This window comes from Cynocephalus volans, chromosome X (assembly GCF_027409185.1).
Source record: "Cynocephalus volans isolate mCynVol1 chromosome X, mCynVol1.pri, whole genome shotgun sequence".
Taxonomy (NCBI): Eukaryota; Metazoa; Chordata; class Mammalia; order Dermoptera; family Cynocephalidae; genus Cynocephalus; species Cynocephalus volans.
In genome coordinates this window covers 63,677,547-63,694,263 of record NC_084478.1, presented here as the reverse complement: position 1 = coordinate 63,694,263, position 16,717 = coordinate 63,677,547, and positions in this window count along the sequence as shown.

The window sequence follows — 16,717 nt, the reverse complement described above, 5'->3', positions numbered from 1 at the left end:
TGATCCATGTTGACACATACATTAGTAGTTTCTTCCTCCTCATTGCTGTATTCTATTTCATTGTGTGAATGGACCACACTTTATCCATTCTAATGTTGCTGGGCATTTGGGTAGTTTTCTATTCAGGGCTATTAAGAATAATTTGGGCTGGCCGGTTAGCTCAGTTGGTTAGAGTGCGGTGTTATAACACCAAGGTCTAAGTGTTTGCATCCCCATACCGGCCAGCTGCCAAATAACAATAATTTTATGAACATTCATGTACACATCTTTTGGTGGACATTTGGCACTCATTTCTCTTGGGCATATACCTAGGAACGGAATTGCTGTCGTGGGGTAGATGTGATCAGCTTTGGTAAATTATGCCGTTTCCAATCTACACTTTCCCAGTGGTGAATCCACCAACACTCAGCATTTCCCATCTTTTTCATTTAAGCCATTCTGGTGGGTGGCTCATACCATTCTCTGGCCATGTGATACCCTAAGTTGTTGTAGAGTCACCACCCAGGAGAAGGCCCTCAAAACGTGTTCCCTAGACTTTGGACTTCCCAGCCTCCAAAACTGTAAGAAATAAATGTCATTCCTTTATAAATTACCCAGTTTCAGGTACTCTGTCATAAGCAACAGAAGCAGACTAGTATACCCAGGAAATAAAATATCTTACCAGATTCACAACAACTATTACTGATAGACATAAACACCACAGAATAAACTAAAGTAGCTAAAACTGTAAACTTGAGAATGTATTGAGGGAAAATTGATGGAAGGATCCAATGTTCTCAGCAAAATGTGGGAATGCAAATTTTGATCCTGAAATATTAGACTTGGTGGGAACTGGCCACAAATAAAGCTCAGAATGGCAAAGAGATAGTCATTCAACAAATATTGAAGTGCCTACTGGGTGCCAGGCACTGTTATAGGAGATGTGGATTCAGCAGGGAACAAAAAATTGTAAAATTCCTGCCTTCATTAAGCTTATATTATAGCAGGAAGAGACAGAAAATAAACAACACAATAAATTAGTACATTATATGTATGTTAGGAGGTGATAAGTGTGTATTAAATTAAAAATAAAGTCTACAGCCTTATAGCTCCAGTATGTGGGATCCCCATACTGGCCTGCTGCAAAAATAAATAAATAAAGCTGGTAGCGGGGTTTGGGGAGTTGGGATGGGGGAAGAAGTTTGAATTTAAACAAGGTAGTCATGGGCCGGCCCGTGGCTCACTCGGGAGAGTGTGGTGCTGATAACACTAAGGCCACGGGTTCGGATCCATATAGGGATGGCCGGTTTAGCTCACTGGCTGAGCTTGGTGCAGACAACACCAAGCCAAGGGGTGAGATCCCCTTACCGGTCATCTTTTGAAAAAAAAATAAATAAAAATAAATAAATAAATAAACAAGGTAGTCAGCTTAGACCTTGTTGAAAAGGTGATTATTTAAGAAAAAAAGGTGAAGGAAGCGAGATGAGCTACACAGGCACAAGAGCATTTCTGACAGAAGGAACAACCAATACAGAGTCCCTGAAGCAAGAACGTGCCCGAGATGTTCAAAGAGCAGTCCGAGGCCAAGGAGGTATATGAGGGAAACTACTACTGCTTAAATTTGACACAGATAAGAAAAGTGATGCATGAATTAAATCATCACTGTAAAAATTAGCCAGAAAATTAATCCCACTGAAAATAATTTCAGAAAAATGAAAACGGCAAAAATTGGCTTTGAGTTAACTTTTTTTTTTTGGTGGCTGGCCAGTACAGGGAGCTGAACCTTTTGTCCTTCGTGTTATCAGTACCACGCTCTAACCAAGTGAACTAACCCGCCAGCCCTGGCTTTGGGTGAACTGTACCACTGTATGGCATTGATCAATTAAATCAACTCAGCAGAATTCACTTGAGGGCAAACTTTCACAGTAGAAATTCCACCTGAGGTGGTCAAATTCCAATTTTAAATGTTAGTATTTGTAAGCAGAGCCAATACATCAGAGGTCAATTGCGTGTGAGTTAGAGGAGTGAGTCCAGGGCCAATTGAAGGGCCAGGATCCAGGCAGGGCAGCTGGGAGTCAACAATCATGACCTGTACATAAGGGCAAAGAAGGGTTCATTCATGCCTTTGCTCATTTATTCATTCATTCAACCCACGAATATTTACCAAGTTCCTACTAGGTGACAAGGATACAGCAATCAATAAGACAGGCAAAAATCCCTGCCCTCTTGGAGACAGATAATAAATTTAAAGAACAAATAACAATTTTGGGTAATGATAATTGCTAGATAAATAAGTAAAATATATAATACAATAGTGACAAGTGTGGAGGAGAAAAATCAAGCAGGAAAGGGTATAGTGAATGTGTGTGTGAAATTTTAGCTAAAGTGGGCAGGGAAAAGGCTTCATGGATAACATTTGAGAAAGATCTGAGGGAAGTGTCTAATTGAAGAGAAGACCTTGAAACAAGAGCCAAGATCTCAAGACAGTCTAACATGGTAGTTAGGGGCACAACCTCTAGAGCCGGACTGCCTGGGTTCAAATCTCAGCCTGCTCCATATTAAATGCATGACCTTATGCCCCTATTCATCTTCTGTAAACTGGGGCTAACAATATTAACTACCTCATAAGAATGTTGACAGGATTAATCTGAATGCTTACAACATTGTCTGAGACAGATTAGCTGATTGTAAATATTGGCTGGATAAATAAATCCTCATTAATATTAATATAGTGATCACAGAAATTTTTTAATAAGTGCCCTTAAAAAAATGAGACTCTGGGAACCATGGTTTTGGGAATTGTGGACAAATGTTCAAATTGTGGATGGAAGGTGGTTTTGGAACCCCAGCAATCACTACTGCAAGGTTTTGGATCAGGTACTGAAAGTGGTTTTTCCTGGAGACAAGGTTTAAAAAACTCAGCCAGGCAGGGCCTTTAGCAGTCGTTATCAGAAAAGCTGAAGGGTTCCTGGAGGCAGTTGTCTCAAAGGTAGAGAGGGTCTGGGAAACTGCCAGGGTCAAAATGAGGATCTAAGGTCCCAGCTGAAACTTAGGAAAAGAGCGGCCATTGATGAATACCACCAGGTGTAACCAGAGGTATACCTCTTGTGGCTCTGAAATGCTGTAGCTTTGTCTTTTTATTCTCTTTTCAACTCCCTACCTCCTTCAAGTCTTTGGAAACCATCAACTTTTCAAAGAGGACTCCTTATTTAAAATTCCAGTCCTCTACCGTCCAGCCTCCCCCGCCCCCCCAAAAAAGACCATTTGGGCTGGCCGGTTAGTTCAGTTGGTTAGAGCGAGATGTTGGAACACCAACATCACGAGTTCAGATCCCTGTGCCGGCCAGCAACAAAAAAATAAATGAAATGAAATTCCAGTCCCCCTCCCAATTCCTCTTTATTATTGATTCTCCACATTTATTATTGAGTTCTTTTCCCCCCATCGCATAGCACACACAAGTGCATTGGTTGTGTTGTCCTTTTAATTATGGTCATGCTATCAGGAATTTTAAAAAGTAAATTAAGTTGTTATTTTAATGAAAGAGAAAGACAGAGAGAAGGAAGGGAGGAGGAGTGAGGGAGGAAGAGAGGAAGGAAGGAAGGAAACCATCAAAAACCCTAAACTCGTTAGGCTAAGGCAGGACTGGTGGGTTGGGGCCAGATCACACAGGGCTTGGCACGCGCGCACGCGTGTGTGTGTGTGTGTGTGTGTGTGTGTGTATGTGGTTTTTTCAAAATATATTTAAATTTTATGAATCAAAAGCCTTGACGCACCAAGATGTGGAACCTGGGAAGGGCTTATAGCAGGAAAGTGACCACAACTTCAGCCCAGCTAGACCACATACCAACTGAATGGCCTCGGGTAAATGACCTATTCTCTCAGACCCTGTTTCCTCTTGTAAAAAAGGGGGATCATGTTAGTACCTAACCCACAGGGTGGCTAAGAGCCTTAAACAAGGCTATAATAGCAATAAGTGCTGACATGTAGTCAGAGCTAACTATATGTCCTAATCGCTTTACATGTATTATTACCCCCATTTTACACTAGAGAACAACAAAGCACTGTTTCACTGCAGTCTTTAAGACTGCTTGGGCTCAGGGCTGGTGGGTTAGTCAGTTGGTAAGAGCACAGCCTTGTAACAACAAGGTCAAAAGTTTGCATCCCTGTACCAGCCAGCCGCCAAAAAATTAAAAATAGAATAATAAAAGTAAAATAGCAATATTAAGTTAATAAGATAAAAACTAAAGACTGCTTGGGTTCAAATCCTAGACCTGCCACTTACAGATAAAGGTATCTGTTTGTGAGGATTAATTGAGATAACATCTAAAAGGCATTTAGAATTGTTCCTAGTACATATAAGCAGTCAGCAAATGGTAGACATTGAAACCTCTCCGCAAAATAAATAGTTCACAATTTTCTCACAAACCAGCTAGAGGAAGAAGAACAAGAGACAATCACATTTCTATGCAATACATAATGTATATTACTAGAAGATATAACACAAAATAACACAGCACTTAACAGAATTTCTTATCAGTTTCCATCTTATTTTAATCAATTGTTATTAATTAATTACTAATGATTAACAATTACTATTAATTATTTAAAAGATATCCCCTACCAGACCTTAGTATTCTATAAGTGTACATATAAGAGGGTTTTAATTTAATTAACTAATTAATTAATTTATTATTATTATTATTATTATCATCATTTATTATAAGCATATTATTGTTACAAATAGTGATTTTTCTTTATGCCTCACTGCCTCCCCTCCGGGTGACGTTGGGCACAGAACAAGACACCTTAAAAGGACCAGCAAAGAGAAGCTGGGATGGGCTCGGAGCCTCTTTCCAAGCCCGCCTGTCTCTGTGCCAATAGATGTCCGGAAAGAGGCGGAGTCAGTTGTGACAGATCTGTGGGCCAGTGACAGGCCTTGGGTTAATCAGCTGTTCCTTGGAGCAGCTTTGACACCTTTAGAGGGCGGGCTCCACAGCTGAAAGCGCGGCGGGCGGGAGGATCTCGTGTTCCTGCCCTGAGGCGCCCGGGTGTGCTGCTTTAGGGGATGGGGGTTGATTGACAAGGCTACCTAGTCTGGGGTGCGGCGTGTGGACCCGCAGCTCTTCCGTGCGAAGGGAGCGGGGATTGGGACTTGATTGATGGCGTTTCCAACCAGTGAGAACGTCTGAACCAAGGGGCCCTTTAGTAGCACGTGTCTTTTGGCAGTGGAGGGTAGGTTCTTGCTTTGACCGACCCGCTTATCATCCAGTAAGCATGTCTGCTTGAGCTAGGGGCGGAGTAACTGATTGCAGAAAGGCGGGGTCTTGGCCTTCACTGACCCTCGTTTTGCTTAAAGAGGAAACTCAAGTTCCGCCAGTAGTTCCCCACCCCCAACTTGTCTATTTTTTAAAAGGCTATGACGCTTTAAAGAGTTTGAAAGCATGGCTTTAGAGCAGCTTAGGTTTTCCGTGCTGTACAGAAACGGCGACCTCACAGCACCTGTGAAAAAAAAAGCAGCCCCAGAAAAGGCCGTCTTAGGGGTGGGGAGTTGGCATAGGATTGAAACTTGATTTGCGGTTTTAGGGCCTGCGAGGCTACAATGGAAGTGGGCTATTTATTATAGATGGTCTCTGGGGTGAGTGATAGGGGTTCTGGGGACAATGATGGGGTTCTGTGGGGATCAGTAATGGATGGTTAGTGGTTGAGGTCAGTCTGGGTCACCCATTTAGATGTCCATAGTAAGGGACTATGGTCTCTGATGAGACCTTCTGCAATCAAGCAATGGATGGAGCCTGCACTGCCAGATCACTGCCATTGTCCCCTGAACTGGGCACAAAGTAAAGGACTCTATGTTTCTGACGCAGATCATTTGCAGTCTGGTGTGTCTTTTGTGACAAAGGCCACCCAACAATGGGCTGATAGTCAAAATGTTCGATAGACATTCCATGCTCCCTACTATTGGCAGATATCTGATATTGCTGAGCACTGAAATGGCCTCCTCAAAAGTGGACTCAAAAGGATTTCAGAACCTACCTTTCTCATCTCCTCCCGGTCCATAAGCCTTAGTAAGGTAGTCTGGTCACAGAACGTGGCTGTCTCCAGAATGAGATCATCTCCTATTGGATACCTCCTGGATAATGGTCAGGACAAAAGGGTTGGGTTATAGAGACCTATTTTGAAAATTCAGGATCCTGCCCTGGCCATTCCTTGACATAATGTATTTTTCTTTCTCTAACAGCAATCCCAGGCTAGACTAGTTGGTAACACTCTGGGTGGTAGCCCAGCCAAAAAGGGGCCTTGGGGATTTAAAGTGAATGCTGGTTCGGTCACCTGGATTCTCTTGTTGGGTGGACGTCATCCTCAATCAGAATGATAATGACCACTTTACTGAGTACACTGCACACCCAGTTTCCGTACAGCAGCCCATACTGGCCAAGATTGAAAAATCCTTGTAAATTTTATAAAAATGCCTTTGGCCATGTTGTAACTGACTCTTCTTGATGAAAAGTCTTGGTGAAAGTAGGGGATGATTGGAAAAAAATGAAGTTATAGGCACTGGGACGGGATGCGTTGATTTTACAGACGTGGAAGGAGAGCACCCCAAGAGGTACGAGATGGAGAGACAATGAATGCTCTCTTTGTCCCCTAGATCAAGCACTGCAGCCTGACAAAACAATTGTGTGGTCTGCTGGAATCAAGTGCAGGTGCACCTGGCAATCTGACCCGTAGCCAGGTTTGTCATCACTGTCCATGGGTGACAAAAACAGAAAAACTCATGTGAACCTGGCTGCTCCTGAACTAGTCTGCTGTGCCAGATGTCGCCAAAGCAGCTCCTGAACACAGGCCTCCCTCATACTTGTACAAACACATGGACCAGCATGAACTTGTTTAGATCTGACTGGTTCAAATTCACCTGCTTCTCCTCACACCTGAATGGCCTCGGATTATGCCATGTTTAGTGATTGGGCTACAAGTGCTTGATACCTGCTATAGACTGAATGTTTGTGTCCCCTCAAAATTCATATGTTGAAACTTAACCCCCAAGGTGATGGTATTAGGAAGTGGGGCCTTTGGGAGGTGATTAGGTCACCAGGAGTCTCATGTTTTTTGTCAGCATCTATAAAAGTTGCTAGCTTGTAAGAGAGTAAAGTCTCAGACCCTTCACAAATCCTGACAGTCAATAATGGGGGATTTTTCTTCATGCTCTGACAGTTCCAATAGTCTGGCCATTGGCAGTTTTTGAAGATAGCGATTGGCTGCCAATGGTGTCAGGGATGTGGCTCCCAGGATTTGAGTCCTGAGGTAATTAGTGATTGGAGGCCTGTGAGGTCCCTGATGGAAGATGTGTGGCTATTGATCATTGGGAGAGGGGCCGTGGTGCCAGTGATGAGTGACACTCCGATTGTGGTTTCTTTGGTTCCTTTTTGGGTTTTTTTGAGGGTCAGTGATTGGGGCTATTAGTGTTGTGAAGGTTGTCAAAATCAAAATGGAGTTGCTTGTGTTAAAAGAAAAAAACAAAACCATGACAAGTAGAGCTGGGGAAGGCCACGAAGGGAGGGTTCTCAGGCATGAGTGCCTGATAAAAATTAACACAAAGACACCCTTAGCAGCCAGCTGCCAAACAGACTTTTTTTTTTGTAATTATCATGAAGTACTCTGCAAAGCCAAAATCTTGCACAGAGGCCATCACAATCTCAACGAAAAGATACTTTTGCCCAGCAATTGCCCGTCCAAACTTGGAATGGAGTCACCCTTACTGATGCTTATAGCCAAAGATAATTATCCCCAAACGATTATGTAATCCTGCATCATTTTTCCTTTAAACATCTTTGTCTTCATTTACCTCCCTGAATACGCACATAGTTTACTATTGCACATGTGTTCCCATTGCAATGCCCTGTTCCCCATTATTCTTTTAGAGAGACTTACTCCATTATTTAGGATAACCGTGTTTGCAGGCTTTGGAGGACCCTGTGGGAAACAGAGCTGCCCCACATCGCAGGTGGGAATGGGTCTTCAGGAAGGTATTGAAATGGATTTTTTTTTTTTTTTTTTTTTTTTTGTGACCGGCACTCAGCCAGTGAGTGCACCAGCCAGTCCTATATAGGATCCGAACCCGCGGCGGGAGCGTCGCCGCGCTCCCAGCGCCGCACTCTCCCAAGTGCGCCACGGGCTCGGCCCTGAAATGGATTTTTTTAGGCAATAGTCTTCCTTTAGATTAAGACCTTCCTGCATTTAAAAAAAAACACACAAAAACAAAACAAAACAAAACCTTCCTGCATATGGTACTTAGCCCTACCACTTACTAATATAGTATGACATTGGTTAAGTTTCTGATTCCTTCTGAGCCTCAGTTTCCTTATCTATAAAATGGAGATAATACGTAATACATACAGTAATAATATATACAATATCCTAGTATTATTGTGAAAAATCCACAGCATGTCCCTAGTATAAGACCATAAAAGATTTTGGAGAGTAGGGGCAGTAACAAACTGTGATACACCCCTATAAATTCAGAACTTGGAGGATGGGGGAGACAGTGTGGATGGGAACCGGCTTTGCTGCATGGCACCCTCCCTCCCTCCCCACCCCCACTCTATGTGGCAAATCTTTTATTTTTATTTTTTTGACAGCTGGCCGGTACTGGGATCTAGACCCTTGACCGTGGTGGTGTAACACTGCACCCTATCCAACTGAACTAACCAGCCAGCCCTCTGTGGCAAACCTGATCTCCATGTGTCCTATTAGGTTCACAGTTTGACTCAGAGAAAGGCCAGCATGGACACAGTCCTAGGACAGACCTCTTGGTTTTTAGCCCAGGTAGGTATCTGGGAATTTTTTAATCTTGTCATCCTGCAGCCTGAGCTCTTGACTGGAGCCTGACAGATGCCCCCCCACCACCACAATCACTGATCCCCACAGACCACTCACCCTGATGCTTTTACAATCATGCCCCGCATAACAATGTTTCTGTCAATGAGGGACCGCATATGTGATGGTGATCCCATAAGATTGTAATGGAGTTGAAAAATTCTTATTGCTTAGTGACGTCGTAGCCGTGGTAATGTCATAGCACAATGCATTACCTTTTCTATGTTTAGATACATAAATACCAGATCCCCATACCAGCCAGCTGCCAAAAAATAGACACACAAATGTTTACCATTGTGTTACAATTGTCAACAGTATTCAGTAGTACATGCCGTACAGGTTTGTAGTCTAGGAGCCATAGGCTGTACCACATAGCCTAAGTGTGTAGTAAGCGATACCATCTAGGTTTGTGTAATTACACTCTGTGATGTTCCCACAATGTCGAAATTGACTAACGATGCATTTCTCAGAACACATCCCTGTCATTAAGCAATGCATGAATGTATTTCTTTTTCTAGTCTCACCAAACTGGCTAGAATCTTCAGTATGATGCTGAATAGGAATATTGATGTAGAACCCTGGTCTTTTTTCCCAATTTAAAGGGAACTCTTTTGATATTTCCCATTGAGGAGAATATTTTTTTGTAGAGACCCTTATCAGGCTAAAAAGTTTGCTGAGAGATTCTTTTGTTTTGTTTTGTTTTTTAATTATAAATGGATGCTAAAAGCAGATGCTTTTATTTTATAATTTGTCAGATGCTTTTTTCTGTGTCTTGGCAATCACAAGAGTTTTCTCCTTTAATCTGCAAACATGGTAAATTACATTATTCAATTTTCAAATATTAAAACAACATTGTGATGTCAGAGGGTGCCAGGGGGGCCTGATAGTTGGCCTCAACCCACCCTGTCCTCTTACCAGTTTCTTGACTCTGCCACAAGAAAGAATTCAAGGGCAGAGTCACAGTAGAAAGTAAGAACAAGTTTAATGTAATAAATTAGAAATGCAGGTTCCACAGAGAGGGTGCGACATAGCTCCAGAGACTGAGCAGGGCCCACACTAAGTTTAACACAAAAGGAAGTTCATTACAGACACCAAGTCGAACACAAAATCAAGAAAAACATACTTAAAGTTCAGTACAACGTGCATGCTGGCTGGAGAGAATGAGCAGCTGCTTTGCTGAAAGTAAGTTCAATACAAAGTAAAGTACACCCCCCTCAGCCAGCGAAATGCAGGTTGCCTCCAGGAAAGTGAACAACAACCCCACCTTTGGCTGGGATTTGGCTTTTATAGTTTCTCTATCTAATAACTATTAAATTAAGGGGGTGTGTAGTGGATTGAATTATGTCCCCCAAAACTCACTGAAGCTTGAATTGTGTCCCCCAAGTGTTATGTATTAGAAACTTGGCCCCCACCGTGACTGTTAAGAGGGTGGGAAATCCTATTATGGTAATTGAAAGGTGGGGCCTTGAAGAGGTGATTGGATTGTAGGACCATGCAGTAGTGAATGGATTAATAATAATGGTCAGGGGTGTGGTTCTGAGGGCTTTAAAAGAGGAGAGTCTGTCTCTCTCTCTCTGCTTCTACCATCTTGCAATGTGAGACCCCTGAGTCACTTTTGCCACCACCAGATGGACTTTGGACTTCCCAGCCTCAGAAACTGTAAGCAATAAATTTCATTTTTCTTTATAAATCACCCAGTTCCAAGTATTTTGTTATAGCAACAGAAACGGACTAATACAGAAAATTGGTACCAGAAGTGGGATGTTGCTTATAACAGATACTTGAAAATGTGGAAGTGGCTTTGGAACTGGGTGTTGAGGAGAGACTGGAATAAGTGAGAAGTACAGGCTAGGAAAAATCTAGATGCTGGTGGGAGTTTAGAAGACAAAAAGGCGAGGGAAAGATAGGAATGTTTTAGAGACTGCTTATGTGGTGGCGAGCAGAATGCTGATAGTAATATGGACTGTAAAGACCATTCTAAGGAGTCTCAGATAGAAATAAGAAGGCATTTATTGGAAACTGGGTGTATTAGTCCATTTTGTGTTGCCATAACAGAAATACCTGAGATTGGGTGATTTATAAGGAAGAGAGGTTAATTTGGCTTATGATTCTGGGACAGCTGCATCTGGCATGGGCCTCAGGCTGCTTCTACTCATGGTGGGAAGTGGCAGGCAGCCACTGGGTACAGCAGATCACATGGTGAGAGGAAGCAAGAGAGAGAGGAAGCAAGAGGGAGGAGGTGCCGGGGTCTATTTATTTATTTATTTATTTATTTTGCCAGGGTCTATTAAACAACCAGCTCTCACAGGAACTAATAGAGCAAGAACTCACTCATTAATCCCCCCTCCCCTAGGGAGAACATTAATCCATTCATGAGGGAACTACCCCCATGACTCCATCAGTTTCCAACACTGCCACACTGGGGATCAAATTTCCACATGAGTTTTGAAGGGAACAGCCCATCCAAACTCCATCACTGGGGCAAAGATCACCCTTGCTGTGAAATGACAAGGAATTTGGATGCATCCTGTCCATGCCCTAGGACTTTGTGGACGTTGGAACTTAAGAGTCATGAACCAAAGTATATGATAGAAGAAATTTCTAAGCAGTAAAGCATTAAGGAAGCTGCATGGCTATTTGTTAACAGCCTACACTAAGTTACGGCATTAAAGCCATGAGGTAAAGACAGAATTTAAAAGGGAAGCAGAGTGTAAAGATTTGGAAAATTTGTAGCCTAGCCATGTGGTAGAGAAGCAGAGAGCACTTTTAGAAGAAAAATTCAACGGTGCTAAGATTAACACAAAAGAATAGGATTATCAAGAGAAGGTGAAAAAGGCCCTGAGGGCATTGCAGAAGCCTCTGGGACCAACCCTTCTATTTCAGGACCAAAGGACAAGGGAGACAGAATGGTCTTGGGGGACAGGCCTGAGGCACCCTCAAAAAGCTCACTGCTCAGGGCCACCTCAGGAAGCTGCTTCCAGCACCAGCACCCTCGTTGCTTTGGCTGCTCCAGCTGTGGTTAAATTGGCCCCAGGTGTGACTGGACCTGCAGCTTTGGAAAATACAAGCTGGAAGCCTTGGTGGTATCCATGTGGTGTTAGGTCTGCAGGCCGGCAGAATGTTAGAGCTGTAGAGGCTTAGGAGCCTCCACCCTGTTTTCAGTGGATGTATGGAAAGTCCTGGGGGCCCAGGAAGAGATCTGTCACAGGGGCAGAGTCACCACAGACAGCCTTCACTAGAGCAATGCCAAGCAGAAATGTGGGGTCAGAGTTGCAGCAGGAAAACCCCATCAGCTCCATGTCTAGTGGAGCCATGAGAGTGGTGCTGCCATGGTGACCCCAGATCTGTGGCTACCAGAATGAAACCCCAGCCTGGGAGAGCTGAAGTGTGGCCTGCAACCAGGAAAGCCATAGGAGCAGAGCTGCCCAAGGAATTGGGGAGCCAACCCCCACACCAGCATGCAGAGGACATCGAACATGGAGTCAAGGTACGTGATTCACCAGCTTTGAGATTTAATGCCTGCCCCACTGGGTTTTGGACTTGTTTGGGACCTGTTATACCTTTCTTTTGTCCTATTTCTCCCTTTTGGAATGGGAATATGTACTGTATGTTTGTCCCACCATTGTATCTTGGAAGTAGATAACTTGTTTTGATTTCACAGATGGGACTATGGACTTCTGAGCTGAAACAAGTTAAGACTTTGGGGATAAAATGAACATATTTGCATGTGAAAAAGATGACTTTGGGGGGGGTCAAGGGTGGAATGTAGTGGATTGAATTATGTCCCCCAAAACTCACTGAAGCTTGAATTGTATCTGAAAGAAAGTGAGCCAAAATACCGGGTACCAATCAAGCTTTATTAAAGGAAAGGAATCTGCTGGGCTGTGCTCAAAGTGAAAGGCAGCTGGGGCTGACCTCAAAATGGGGGACTGCATCAGGTGAGGGGGAGGTAGAACTTATATAGGGTGCCAAGGGCTGGCTGATACAATCAAGGAGGGGCATTATGCTAATGCGGAAGCTATGTGACCAGGGTGGAGAATTGCGCCCTTGCAGCAGCAAAAGGGTTTTTGTTTCTTAGAAATCATGAGGTTTCTTACAAAGGGAGGGGCTGGTGACTATGTTGTGCCTATTGTGTGCAAAATGGCACTGGTCATGTCCAAGATCCATCATTCCCACCTTTTAAGTATAAGGAGAAGGGATAAAGGGGCAAAGGTCTCATTCTTCTGAAGCTACTTACTGCTGGAGATGGGTGAAGATATGGAAAAAATAAAAGATTTATGTTGGCAGGTAAAACAATTAGATGGCGGGGTATTGGTTTCTTGTGGGGAGGCTGTATTCTTCCGGGGAAGGGTCACTGATTCTGAGGGGCTGATATCCTCCTCAAAGGAACAATTTGGCGACCTTTTGGTTGGTGAAAGCCTGCATTTGTTCCTTCAAGAAATTAGAGAAACACCAAAAGAGACAGGGACCAAAGAGTAGGATGAGTCCCAGCACAGTTAGTGGTCCTAGTAGGGGCACAAGCTAGGGTATCCAAGGATTCAGTGACTGGGGACACCCCCCAGGTGTGTTTGTGTTTTGTAACCCTTTGTGTCGGTGATCAATGCTTGTCTTTAAATGGCTTAAGTTGTTTTGGATCACCCTGGACTCATTTACGTAATAACAGCATTCCTCCCCCAAGAAGAGGCAGGTGCCTCCCTTCTCAGCTGTAAGGAGGTCAAGTGCCTGACAGTTCTGTAAAGCAACTGTGAGGTGACCTGTCACTGGAGGGAGGAGATGCTATCTATAGTTAGTTCTTCTGAGAGTTTTTGATAGAATTGAGAGACAGTAGCAGGGCCCGCTATGCCAGGCCCAGTTGCAGGAAGGATCCCTGCCCCAATTAAAAAAGGTACAATTAGTGCCCTATGGGAGCAGGGGCACTTCCTGAGTTGGAGAGGCCGAGGTTAGTCCCAGTCCCGTCTCCGTCCCTCCATCTGTCTGGACAGTGATGTCAGGGAGGAGCCAAACGAATATGCAAGAAATCGCATTTGGGGGCAGGCAACAGGATAACGTAGTTTTACAAAGGAAATATATTCTGGTTTTAGGGCGTGGATGAAGAGGGGGTAAGTGAGTGGTAGCATTTGGTGGGGCTAGTAAGGCAGAGTGTGGGCAGGCCCCACACAACGCTGACAGTCCCCACTGAGGTGAGATTAGAGGACAGTGAAGAGACGTTTGTAGAAACATTGCAGGCTGCATCGACAGGGAGGGGGGTGACCACAAAAAGTTTCTCGTGAAGTGGGAGACAGATGAGTCACTTGGGGACCAGTCTGATTCGCTGGGGACTGCATCATCCCTATGGACCTGGAACTTCCATGTCCCAGGTAAGGCGGAGCTTTGAGATAGGAGGAAAAACACAGGAAGGATGCGAAGGGTTAGGGAGCCAAAAGAATTTAAAGGGCACATTGCCACAATGACATTGCTAAGAAGTGTCCTACTAATAGGAGGTAAAGGAGTGCCAGGAGAAATCCTTCTATAATTACACTCCTTTGGGGCAGCACTGGCCAATCCTGTAGCAAGTACTAGAACAGATAGTATAATAAAGGTTAGGGACATGGGGTGGCGTATACTTATCATGTCCCATGATGGCAAACTTGTGATAGCAGGTTAGGACCAGTCTTGGAGTAGCTCTTGTGCAAAGGACGTGAAGTGGGCCTGCAGGACTGAGAGGATAATCACCAGGGGAAAGATCATCCTTCTTCTGGGATTGGGGGAAGAGGGGAGGTCCTGGAGAGTTTCAGTTTTGTGGGTCGTAAAATGGATAAAGTGTGAGGAGATGTTGGATTGGGGGTTGAGCAGAGGGACCCCTCTGGCTTGGTGTTAACAGATTCTTTGGGTAAAGTCTCAGGTGCTAGTTTTCCCAAGGATAGGTGATACCAAGGGGCCTTTCCTAGCACCTTTACTGCCATGGGGGTGGTGAGAAGTTCTGTATAAGGCCCTTCCCAACATGGCGAGAGGGGCTTTGGGATTCGAATCTTAATATACACTTACTGTCCCGGGCTCAGTTTAAAGTCTGAGGGGGCAGTGGGGAAAGGATGAGGTAATAGAAGGTTGGCCTGTTCCCTAAGAAGATCCCTAATGAGCAAAAGAGTAGGGAGATACCGGCCTAAAGGTGATGAGCTGGAAAGAGAGAGTGAAGGGTCTACCATACATAAGTTCGAAGGGGCTGAGGCCTGTGGGCTTGCAGGGGGCAGCTCACAAGCGAGTGAGTGACTGGTGGGTAGGCCAAGACAAGGGATGATTTCTGAGGCGAGAGCATGTGTTAAAGAGGTCTAAAGCCTCCATGCAATTGTGTTCTAAGGGTCATTAGTGTTTTGGGATGAGAGTGGCTGGATTTAAGGGAGGGCGAGGTTTAAAGGAGAACTGGGAATTTTCAATGGAAGTAAGATGAATAAGTTGTAGGCTTTGCCTTATGGCTGAGAAGGTCTTGACTGTTTGTTGTCCAAAAGCTAGTTTAGAGCTTTCTTGTGCTAAAGGGCAGCTGCTGCCAAGGCCTGTAAACAGGGGCCCATCCCCGGGCTGTGGTCTCCAATTGTTTAGGGAGGTACGCAACTGGGGAGAAAATATCTCCTGCCTCTTCTCCCAAAACCCCGACTGCCAATCCCTGGGTTTCGGTGACGTATAGGATAAAAGGATGAGATAGGTTTGGGAGGGATAGAGCTGGGACTGTGAGGAGAGCTGCTTTTAATCACTGGAAGGGAGAATGAATGGGCTTTGTGAGATCTAAGGGAACGGCAGGATCCCCTTTGGCTGCCTCACAAAGTGGTTTTGCTGGCACACCAATGTTAGGAATCCATAGGTGAAGATACCATGCAAGCCCCAAGAAAGAAAGGATTTCACCCTTTGTGGTGGGAGTAGGGAGTTCAGAAATTAGCCACTGTTATTTCTCTGGTGTTGGGGATGAGGTGGACTCCCAAATAGGTAGCTGAAGGAGAAGAAATGTGGGCCTTGCTGGGGGACACTTGATATCCCCTGGAGGCCAGGAAATTAAGGAGAGCAACAGTGTGGGCCTGTGAATTCTCATAGGAGGGGCTACAAAGGAGGAGGTCATCCACATATTGTATTTTAAAGTACTAGAGTGAAAGGGAGCTCAGATAAGTCTTGCGCTAAAGCCTGGCCAAAAAAGTGGGGGATATCCTGAAACCCCTGAGGTAGTACTGTCCAAGTAAGTTGTTGGGAATGGTGCATGTCAGGATCAGTCCAAGTGAAAGTGAACAGGTTTTGGCAAGATGAGTGTAAGGGGATAGAAAAAAAGACATCTTTGAGGTCAAGAAACAATTGGGGTTATGGATAAAACAGCCACATTAATGGCCCTGAGGTCTTGAACTAAATGCTTTGAGCCATTAGGCTTTATAACTAGAAGGATGAGTGTATTAAAAGGTGATGAGTGGGTAGGCCGTAAGAGATGAGAAGAAAAGAGTTTGTGTATGATGGGTTTTAAGCCTATTAGGTATTTGTTAGCAGTGGGGTATTGTGGGACATTAGGGAACAAAGAGGGCTTCTGCAACTTAACAAGGATAGGGGAATGGTGCGTAGCAATGCAGGGAGAAGAAGCGTCCCATACTAGGGATTAGCCTTGTCCGAGGGGGAGGGGAAGGTGGAAGCTTCAGGGGCCAGGTCTGGGGCAACCTGTAACAGGAGTACTGTAGCTGGAGTTAAAGTGTTTAGGGAAAGAGTAGCTTTGAATTTGAAAAGAATGTCCTGTCCCAGTAAGGGGGTTGGGCATTGAGGCATTATTAAGAATTTGTGTGTGAATTGGGTGTGATGTAGGGTGCAGGAAAGGGGTTGAGTGATCCATGGGTGGTATTCTGATCCCATGACCCCTACTATT